The sequence below is a fragment of the Lycium barbarum genome, chromosome 9 (genome assembly GCF_019175385.1).
Source record: "Lycium barbarum isolate Lr01 chromosome 9, ASM1917538v2, whole genome shotgun sequence".
Lineage (NCBI taxonomy): Eukaryota > Viridiplantae > Streptophyta > Magnoliopsida > Solanales > Solanaceae > Lycium > Lycium barbarum.
The window spans coordinates 106,496,764-106,508,345 of NC_083345.1; positions in this window are offsets into that span (position 1 = coordinate 106,496,764).

Sequence of the window (11,582 nt, forward strand, 5' to 3'; positions counted from 1 at the left end):
AGAGCTGATGTGGAGCCTCCCCCTCCTGAAAGTGTTTTTACACACTTGTTGTGCCATGTGGCAATGCGGGGGTGAATTAAAATCCAGATAACCAAGATCAGGGGTATTTTTAAGTATGGCAATAGTTTAGGGACTGAACTACGAAACCGTGCCAAGTTTAGAAGTGTTTTCATCACTTCAGCCTAAATAGTATCATTGAGATCTCTTATTTCTAACAAATACTATTGTGTAAGTTTCTACGTGCGGTAGGTAATTGCTTCAATATGAATTGTTTCAATTGAAGGAAAAGAATTAATAGCACTTCTATGGTGATAATTTATTTATTTTACCCCTTCGCACAGGATCTCCCTCTTTTGTTCTCTTGGTGACCCGAACCCACCTTCGGATTGGAGATGGAGGGTGCTTACCATATGAGCAGTCCCCTCTTATCTGTGATAAATATTGTTGTGGTAGTGTTCTGTAATATTTGTTGATACCATCATGATTCACACAAGTTATTTATTTTTCCAAATTCGTGAAAGTTTGAATTCATAGTTCTTGTTTTCATTCGGCATCACTGATACGCTCAAATTACACCTAACAAACGGCGTAAAATGGGCGTTTTCAAATATAGTAATCCAACTAGGTTGGGGTCGAATACCACAAGGAATAGGGTGTGAAAAGGTTACTATTGTATTGTGTTACTTAACTGGTCTTAGTTCGTATTCCGATAAGTTTGTAAAGAGAGTTTATATTGCTACTAGCTATTTTGATTTGATTGTAATTATCTGGATTAAGAAACCAAGGTTGCATCCCCTTTAGATGAGATGAAATGTTATAGGTGTTAATATGATGTACTTCTAATGGATTGTTTTATGGTATGCACTTAATCTCTAAATGAATTCCTAATATTTCCTCTTTATGATCTTGCCAAATATAAAAGAGTTGAAACTAAGAATGATTAAATTGTGTCAAGTAAACTTTTCTTATTCCTGAGTAAGTTTATTAAACGAGGCCTAACGCCCCGAGCTCTTGTTACTAATTTCTACCAAATCCTAATTCACCTTCCCAAGAAGAATAATGTTTTATGACTTAGGTTAATGTTTGCAACCATCAACCAACTTGAAGGAATAAGAAATAAATAAGTAAAAACCAACAACCATTATGCATATATTCAATGTTAAACACCCATTCACATAACACGCCCATTAGTGGGTCCACAACCTACTCATAGTATTTAATGTAAAACAAAGCATTGAAAGGGTCATTAAAGCTTACAATATTAATAAAAAAGATGAAAAGATGAAATCTTATCCTCAAAAGCTTCAAAACAATGAAGTATTCAATGCCCAAGAACAATAAGACAAATATTTGATCAAGAATGGTCCACAAAAACCCTACATCAACTATTTATAATAGTCCAAGTCGTGAAAAATACTTTGACAAAACTTCCCTCGACGAACCAGTATTGTCACGACCCAAATCAGAGGGCCATAACAGGAACCCAGGCCCTACCTACCGAGCACCGCTAATCATGCTCTCATATCATAATCATAAACAAGGGTGGACCAAGAGGGTCATCAGATAGAAATATGCTAGATCATATGAGAAATATGCAAAAGAGGGATAAGCCCGAAAAGACATACTATATAACTATGTTGGACAAAATGTACAAGCCGACAAGGCCATCATAGATGACTATACAATAAAAATGTAGGCCGAGGGGGTCACGTTTTTGTCGTATGTCTGAAAATTCATAATTTATTATTTTGCTATTTGAAAGTACTTTTTTTAAAAAAAATTCATGAAGGAGTGATGTTTTTATTAGAGAAAATAGCCAAATGAGCCCCTAAAGTTTGGCCGAAATTCCAACTGAACACTCAACCTTTGCGGGGGTCCTATTACCCCCTAGACTAATTTAAAATAGAATATTTACCCCCTTAAAAAGTCACAGCCACATATGTGTTTGTTAGTGAAGCGCACGCGCTTGACACCTGGAAATTTCATTATTTTTTTTTTGGATCTATTATTCTGTTTTTAAATTTCTTTTTCTTTCCTTCATCTTCCACAATTAAAAATCTCGTTCTTCTCCAACACCCCCAAAGCCATGGGTGAGAACATTTCCTCCATTAACACACACACACACATTCAATTTCATCTTCAATCATACAATCTTTTTTCAGAATTCAACCTATGTTCATACAACTCTATTTGGATTCAAGAAATTTTTCAATTTTCAAGCCAAGCTTTGAAACTTTCTTTAATGGCTTCCCATGGTGATTTAATGGCTTTCCACAAATTTTGACTTCCAAGAGTTCTCCAAGTTTACAAACAATAACAAGAGTGGAGATTTTTTATTTCAAAATTCAAACAGTGAAACTTTTTTTTTTTTTAGGATTTTTTGATTTTTTTTTGGCAGAAGGGTCTAGGACCCCCCTGAACTTGTCGATTTTTACTCAGTGTACACCTAAACTTTACGTTGCCCTAATTACCCCTCTAAACATGAAAATATGATAGACACGACCCTCCTGAACGCTGACAACCCATGGAGGTGGTCAACACACACTGCCACATGGATTTTTTTGTCCATGTGACATTTTTTAAAGGATAAAATATATATTTTTTACTTTTTAAGTTCAACAATTATTTAAATCATCTTTTTCGGGCCAAATCTGTAAAAAAAAGAACTTGAAAATATTTTGACTATAATGTTTTTTTATTTGCCTAAAGATAGTGATATTCTAATCAAGTTATTTTTATATAAATATTTTGACTATAATTTTTTTATTTGCCTAACGATAATGATATTCTAATCAAGTTATTTTTATATATTTGGCCAGGAAAAGAAGAAATACACAGTAAGAACAAATAATCATTGAATCTGAAAAAGAAATCAAATAAAATATTAACCAAATATTTATGAATTTGACCCGAAAAAAATAATGCACAGTTGAAATAAATAGTACTTGCATGAAAAGAAAAATACACAATATTTTTGTAAAAAATACACCGTCTAAACTTCATTACTTTTGCTAAACCTTATTTTTATTTGAATAAAATAAATAGAATTTCAAGTTGAAACTTTCAACGAAGTTATTTGGATCCGAAAAAAGAAAAAAAATACAAAGCTAAAATAAATAATCATCATATCGAAAAAAAAAAACACAATTTGGATAAAATATGCAATGTATATTAAGAAAAACCAATAAGAAATACAACTGGATCAAATAAAATCATTATATTGATTATGTGGCAATTAATAGTTGAAAAATACCCCATTTGGAAGCTGATTTTTCGATTTTCACCCATCCACGCTCCTAAAAGAGAGTGTATCCACGCTCTTTGCCACATCAGCGTCTAGGGAGGTCCAGGCTATCATATTTTCAAGTTGAGGGGGGTAATTAAGCCAACGTAAAGTTTAGGTGTACATTGAATAAAAATCGACAAGTTCAGGAGGGTCCTAAACCCTTCTGCCTTTTTTAAAAAAAAAACATTGATTTGGGAAATCTGGAAAGAAAAATCCCCAATCAAGGGGAAAACTTGAGTCTTGGAAACTCTTTCCATACTCATTTATAAAATTTGGATTCTTTTTTACTGAACATTTTGATAGAAGGAATTGTTGAGAGTTTGTGGAGATGGGGGCTAGTGGTGCTGTTGTGGTGGTGGGGGTGTTGTACTTCGTGGGAGTTGGGGCCTTTGTTGGTCGGGGAAAAAATAAGATGAGAGAGGCTCCTCGCTAGAGCAGTTTGGGGTGAAGCTCGCCGGAGCTATGAGTTCACGATGGTGATGGAGAAAAGGAGGGAGAGAGAGAAGAGGAGGAGAAAAGGGGCAGTAGCGGTGAGTTTGGATGGTTTTGCCGGAGCTCCGCGGTGGAGGGTCGGCGGCGGCGGCTATGAAATTTTGGAGGAGGAGAATGTTTTAGCGAAAAAGAAAATAAAAAAGAAAGGGAAAGATTTAAAAAATTCAAAAAGTTAATATTAAATAAAATATACTAATATTTAATAATTTATTTCTGCCTCTCATTCTCTCAAAGAGAGTGAGATACACTTTCTCTGCCACCTCAGCATTTGGGGAGCAATATATTCTATTTTAAATTAATCCAGGGGGGTAATAGGACCCCCGCAAAGGTTGAGTGTTCAGTTGGGATTTCTGCCAAACGTTAGGGGCTCATTTGGCTATTTTCTCTTTTAATTATAATATGATAAAGTTTATGATTATTTTCTTTTAGGGAAAAAAATTGCATAGTATGATAGTAGTATACTTAAGAAATTGTGATTCTTTTATTGTTTGAAGTTAAGATGTTAGAGTTGGTTTACATATCATAATAACTTTTAAATTATTGCATCATTTATAATTGTAAAATCATGTTAGAATTTTTGTTTTCTATGAGTTTCTTTAATTATGTTTTTTTTAAAATTTTTTAAAACTATTACAATATATTTTTTATAAATTTTGTGTTATTATACTATTTTACTACCGTATAAATTAAAAATTTAAAGATCCATGGGGATACGCCCCCTCGGGGCTTACACCTCGCCCCGTCCTAAGTAAAATGCCCCACCTCACATCCTCGACTTTTAAAACACTACCCGGGATTATTTAACCCGTAGCCCTCGTACCAAACGAGTCCTTAGAGCTTGCAAGGAAATTGTCCAACAGATGATAGTTGTAACGACCCAATTGGTCGTTATAGTGCTATTGACCCTCTTACCCTTGTTGACCCTTCCCCGAGGTCATCGGGCGAGTTTTGGTGTGACTTTTGGAGGTATAAACCTTAAAGTGGAAATTGTTTGACCCAAATTGACTTTTAAGAAAACAGACTTTTTCGGGAATTTTGTCTATTCCGAGAGGTCTAGATGACCATTTGTGACTTGGTAGCGTGGTCAGTTCGGTTCCCAATGCAACTTGGAGCATTTTGGAACTTGGGATGGAAACTTGGCTTTAAAACATTAGGGGTTGACTTGGTCAAATAGACCTCCACTGGAAATTTCGAGACCACAGATGAATTCGTATCTTGTTTTTATATGTGCTTGCATGTTTGTTTTGTATCTGTGGGCCTAGGGTGATAGTCGGATTTCAGATTGAGAATGGTCAAAAACCAGTAAGTTTCTAGTGTCTGGTGTTCGCCGCAGCGGCACCAAAATTGTCGCAACGGCCCCGTGGTAGCGAGGGGCTGACGGCTATAGCGAGCGAGGCGAGTTAGAGGTAAGTCGCTACAATGGACGTCCATTCGTTGTGGTGGTCTCGTGGTAGAGGTAGTAGGTGCCACTATAGCAGCTGTGAGCATTAAGTGTTGGCGGGCCACTTGTCGCCACAACGAGTGCGCTGCAGCGGGCTTTTGACCGCTGCAGCCAATGTCAGGCAGTTTCCTATTTTTTTTTCTTTAGTTAAAACCCTTAAACCCTATCGTTTTCCTTCATCACTTTCTCAGCACACTTTGGGAGAATTGAATAGCTTTTGGACTGAATCTTCTTGGAGGTAAGATCTATGACCCTAGACTTCATCATTTACCTTCCTAAATCCTTAATCCTTAATCCATGCTTAGAATCACTAGAATCAAAGTGAAGAAGATGATTCTTATGATAAATCTCTTGAAATGGGTTTAGACTTCTAAAATAAAAATTGATGGTGAAATTGACTAGTATAACCATAGAATTTGATGAATTCCTTATTGTTGAGCATATGTCTTCCATTATTAGTGATTAATTTGAGGATTGAAGAATTAGGGTTCATACTCAAATTTGGGGGTTTTGCTTTAAATCCGTTTTAGGTTTAATCTTGAGTTGTTTTAGCAATTGAATAGTGGATTTGATCACCTAGAGCTTGAATTGCATGTTCCATCCTCCAATTTCCCATTTTACCTTTCTGGGCCCGTTTCCCTAATTCCTTGAGTTAGGATTCGACCTAAATTGAAGTATAGCAATATGAGTATCGTTCTTCTTGATTTCTAATGTAGAACTCGAATATGTTTAGACTTTGAGTACTTGGAGGCGCTGCGAAAAGGCAAGGCAGAGGTGTGACAATTTGTGGCTCATGTTCGGATTTCCAAGAAGGTTACGACTTACCTTTTGGTTAGACTTCGGTTAGCGAAGCATATGTAGAGTTAGTGATTGTTAGAGAAAGCATGTGAACTTTCTGGTATGGAGTTGGGATGGAATACTTAGGTTGGTATTGTTGTTGACTATGGTTTGTTGCCTTATTGTGTTCTATTGAGTTGTTGCTTATTTGTGAGTTGTTGGCTTGTCACTACGTGATTGATTTTAGAGTTGATGCTTAGTACCTTATGTTTCGGGGAGCATATTTATCATGATTGAGGTTGTTAGGAAGGAAATAAAGGTTATGGTATTGATATTGTGATTGAAATATGTGTCCATGTGTGGCACCATTGATTCATATATTCTTGTTGGCACTGTTATCATGCATTCACTCATTTATACATATATTGGGATCGGGTTGCGCGCCGCAATACTTACTGTGATCGGGGTTGCACGTACCGCAACACTAACTGGGATCGAGTTGCATGTTTCGCAACATTGACTATTGGATCGGGCTGTATGCCACAGCAGGTACATGGACTTAGCGGTCCCCCATGGGTCATGACTGTCAAGGCGATGAGATATTCCGCCAGAAGCATGTGTGTATCACTGCATTTGCATTGCATTCACCTCATATTTACAAATGGAATTGTATTGGACTTGTTGGTTGATCTTTGGTGATATGTGTACTCGATAGTGGTTCTTGAGATTGTGTTTCGGACTTATAGTGGATTTTAAGGTGATATACTAGACTTGGTGATTTGGTACCGGGTTTGATACTTTGGACTGTGTGAGTTATATCTGATTGCATGCCTACTTTTTCAGTCTCTTTCTTATATATATGATTATCTAACTGTTGTTGGCCTATCATGCCTACTCAGTACGTGTTGTTGTACTGATTTTACCTTGCTGCATTTTTTTTTGAGTGCAGAGTTCGTGACAGGATTGTCTTCCTTTCTTCGTGGCTGAGTCCAGAGGCCATTTGACGAGCATTCTAGGGTGAGCACTTGGATGGATTCGCTGCCCAGATGCGTCTTATCTATTCCTGTCTTTATGTTCTATCATTTAGACAGTTATTTATAGATATTTGAGACTTATATTTCCTAGACATTATGTAGGGGCTCTTGTACTATTCAAATCAGATTTTGGGATTCGATGTATCTTCCACACTTATTATATTTATCTATTTATATTAGACTCATTATGTAATTCAGGGTGATTAGATTTATTTTATTTATTTTTTAGTTGTGAATAAGGGATTGATTCGCCTACTGAGGCGGGGATTGGTGGGTGTTCGCACGTCCCCGGGCGTGATAACAGGAAGAATTAACTGAAGATGACTAAAAAGTCTTCAAATTACTAACGGTGACGTGTAGGGCTCACCCCACATCAAAACCCAATTAAATTTGGGATTAAGAAGATTGAGATCCAAAATGTAATTTTTAAAACTTCTTAATCTTTTACAAACTACAAAAAAAACCCAAAACACCCACCCATTATACTAAACCACCCACCCATTATTCAAAACTTCCCAAACCGTTCCCTCCCCACAACTCCCTCGCACTTCTTCCATATTTCAAAATCAAAACTCCCAAGCAAACAGTTAATCTCCTTCACTTGGACGTCTCTCATCTCTCCTCTTTTCTTGTCATCTTCTTCTTCACCCTCGTCTATAGGTGCCGCTGCTGCTACTTCTTCTTTAATATCAAGGTAAAGTTTTTGTTTCACTTGTTCCAAAGGTTATTTGGTAGAAATTGATGATTTTGGTTGTAGAAAAAGAAGAAGAAGAACATGGGTTTGTCTTCAATGTTGTTTATTTTGTTGTTCCTTATTCGAGAAACCCTTATTTAGGGTATTTGTTTGACTTGTTGGGGTTTTTGCGTTTGTAAATAGCGTACATTGTTCTCAAATTATGGTTTTTTGTGATGTTTTTGTTCTTGTTCTCCTTAAGATTTTGAAAAATGACTTGCAATCTTGTTGACTTTTTCGAACAGATGAGTAAGTTGTTGCAACAACTTCAGCACTTGTTTGACAGTTGCTAAGGTTGCTTGCTTTAAAAACCTCTATTTAGTGTATTTGTAGTGAAATACTGTTGTTGGTGTTGGTGTTAATGTTGATGTTGATGTTGGTGTTGGTGTTGTCCTGTTATGGTATGGTTTAAGAAAAGAAAGGATAAACAATTATTGCACATACATTTGGTGTATTTTGTTTAACTTGTATGATTGTGTGTCTGTAGTAGACGATTTGGCTGTTGTCTTGGAAGTAGATGCTTGTTGTTTTGGTTTGGTTAAGTGTTTAGGAAAAGCTTGGATAAAATCCACCTTGTTGTTGTTATTGTTGTTATTGCTATTTTTGTTGTTGTTTTTGTTGTTGTTGTGTGTTTGTAGTGAAATAAATGGTTTTTTTCTGTTGTTGTCCTGGTATGGTTCAGGGTTTAGGAGTAGATATCCAATAGATGGTTTTTTTGTTCTTGTCCTAGTATTTATCTAGTTCTGTTTATAGAAGCTATGTCCAACAAATTTTTAGTTGTTGCAACAATTTCTACACTTGTGCCAACAGTAGATAATAGGTTGCAACAACTACAAATATGTTGGACATAGCTTCAGTTTTTTGGTTCTGTTTGTAGAAGATATCCAACAGATTTTTAGTTGTTGCAACAAGTGTATAACTTATTGCAACAAGTATACAATATGTTGCAACAACTACAAATCTGTTGGACTTAGCTTCAGTCTTTTGGTTCTGTTTGTAGAAGATGTCCAACAGATTTATAGTTGTTGCAACAAGTTATACACTTGTTGCAACAAGTATACAATATGTTGCAACAACTACAAATCTGTTGGACTTAGCTTTAGTGTTTTGGTTTTGTTTGTAGAAGATGTCCAATAGATTTATAGTTGTTGCAACAAGTTATACACTTGTTGTAACAACTATACAATATGTTGCAACAACTATAAATCTGTTGGACATTGCTTCAGTTATTTGGTTGTGTTTGTATAAGATATACAACATCTTAATCACTTATTCAACAACTGAAGAATCTGTTGCAAGAACCTATTCACTTGTTGCAACAGTTACATCATTTGTTGCAACAAATTCTTCAGTTGTTGGGGAATTCTGTTACTTGTTGTATTTTGTTTGATCAAATGCTGCACTTCTTATTATCTGTTTACTTTGAATGATGCACTAATTAGTTGAAGCTTTTTTTTTCTCCTGTGTGTAGATAAAATGTCTTCAGCCAAAAGAAAAGTTGAGAAATCAACTGAGGGTCATAGAGATAATAAAAAAGCTAGAGTGCAATCATCATTAGAGAATCTTGCTGATTTAGCAAAATCTATTGTTGAATCAGCAAATATAGAGGAAAGAGACAGCCAAACTGACAATCAATCCTCAGAAAGAGAGGAAGTACAGAGCTAAGAAGCAGTAGATACAAATAAACAAAGTGAAGAAGAATTAGAAGCTGAAGAAACTGCTGATGGAGTAGATGGATTGGATGAAGATGATGAAAAGGGCAGTGCTTCCGAAAATACAGTTCACTTGTCGACGTTCATAGCTGAATTAAGAACAAAGAAGAGAAATAGTGTGAATGCCAATTTTAATTGCAGAATCTTCTAGTAGATTGGACATAGATCATAACAGACCTTCCATTGCTGATGTCATCAAGGTTTTCAGTATTGACAAGTATGCCGTGAGGATGCCGTTGAATGAAAATAATGATTTGACCGTTGATCTTACGGTCAAATCAGGCATGGGCAAGAACTTTGATATGTTTAGGATAATTCTTAAAAAGCAGGGGTTGGAGGATTTCTTTAGGAAAAGCTGTTTTGGAGTGTATTTGGATCTGCCTGAAGAGACCGGTGCACGGTTTCAAATGAAAATGGTATATAGGCTTATGAAGCGTAGAATTCTTTCGGATGCAAAGGATGAGCTTTGGATTAATTACTGCGGCATGCCGATGTGCTTTGGCTTGAAAGAGTTTGCCATAGTTACTAGCCTTATATGTCATCCTTGTGAGCTTCCTACTGTTGTATTAAATAAGCCAGCCCGGACTAGCAAGACAGCTAAAGAAGCCAAGAAAGTAGGAAAGGGTGGAAAAGATAAGAGTGAAACTGGTTTGGTGGAGTTAGTTGGAAAAAGCTACAAAGGAGATAAGCTGCTTGTAGATTTGCAGTCCAAAACCATGTCAAAAAAGCATAAGCAGTCCTTGTGTTTAGTTTGGTTTGTGCAATGTGTTCTTATGGCAAAAGATACAAGGCTGAACATACCACTTGGTTTGCTTAAACTTGCGGAGGACTATGAGGCATTCAACCACCATGGATGGGGCCAGGAAAGCTTCAAGTTGACTGTTGACTATTTATCGAAGAGCTTAAGCCAACAGTGAAGACATTCAATTTATATGGCTTCCCTTGGGCTTTCATGGTAAAGCATTTGCAATGTCAATTTCTTGTACTTTTTGTATTTCTATCATCATTCTGATTTTGATGGCACCTTGTTTTCTAGGCTTGGGCATTTGAAGCCATTCCTCACCTCCGACAACAAATGAAGGACTACCCTTCAGAAGTGTCTTTTCCAAGAATGCTTAGATGGCTGACTGCAAAGAGCAACACAAGATTGAGTGTTGATCTTTTTAACCCTCCTTTGGAAGAGGTAAGCCTTAAGACATATAGAATAAACTTGGTCATCTGTTGGATAATGTCCAACAAGTATGACACCTGTTGCAACAAGTTACTAATATGTTGGATAATGTCCAACATGTATGACACATGTTGCAACAACCTAGTTATCTGTTGCATTTCATGATTTAAGACCATTTTAATATATCTACTTTTTTGTTGTAGGTTGTGCACCCGTGGCTTGTCCCGATAGTACGGGAGTTGGAGATGCCATTCCTTGATTCCTTTGAGGCCTTACAATCTGTTCCTGATAAAATGATTGAGGGGATGAAATTAGAATTTGCTGGAGTGACAGCCATCAAAAGGGAATCAGTTGTGGTAGATGTTGGTGGTGGTGGTGTTATTGCTGGTGGTCAACCTGTTGTTGATGACGTTGCGGCAGAAATTGCCGGTGAAAAAATAATAGATGATGATGTTGATTTTGGTAGACAAACTCCAATTGGTGGTGATGTCGGTGGACAAACTCCAATTGATGGAGATGTTAGTTGTGGCGGATTTGGTGGTAGATTTTCCTTTGTTGGTGCCGACACATCGAAATGTGCTTGTGAATGCACCTATTGCAAGCAGCGAATGGATGATTTGATAAATAATGTTGAGGAGTTGGTGAAGGCCCAAAAAAACACAAATTCTGCTTTACAGAGTTTGTTATCCAAGAGGGGTGTCAATCCATCCAAGAAGCTGACCTCACCCTATACTCCTATTCGCATTCGCAAGAAGGGAAAAGCAATTTCCAAGGCACTTGCTGATGTTAGGTCAAGGAAATCTTCTACATCCCACAAGGCAGCTGCTGTTGTTGATCTTAAAAAGGTAAATGTGTATAAGCATGCAGATGCTCAAAAAATGAAAAAGCTTGAAACATTCGTCAATGCCAAGAAGAGCAAGGGTACGATGTATTCAT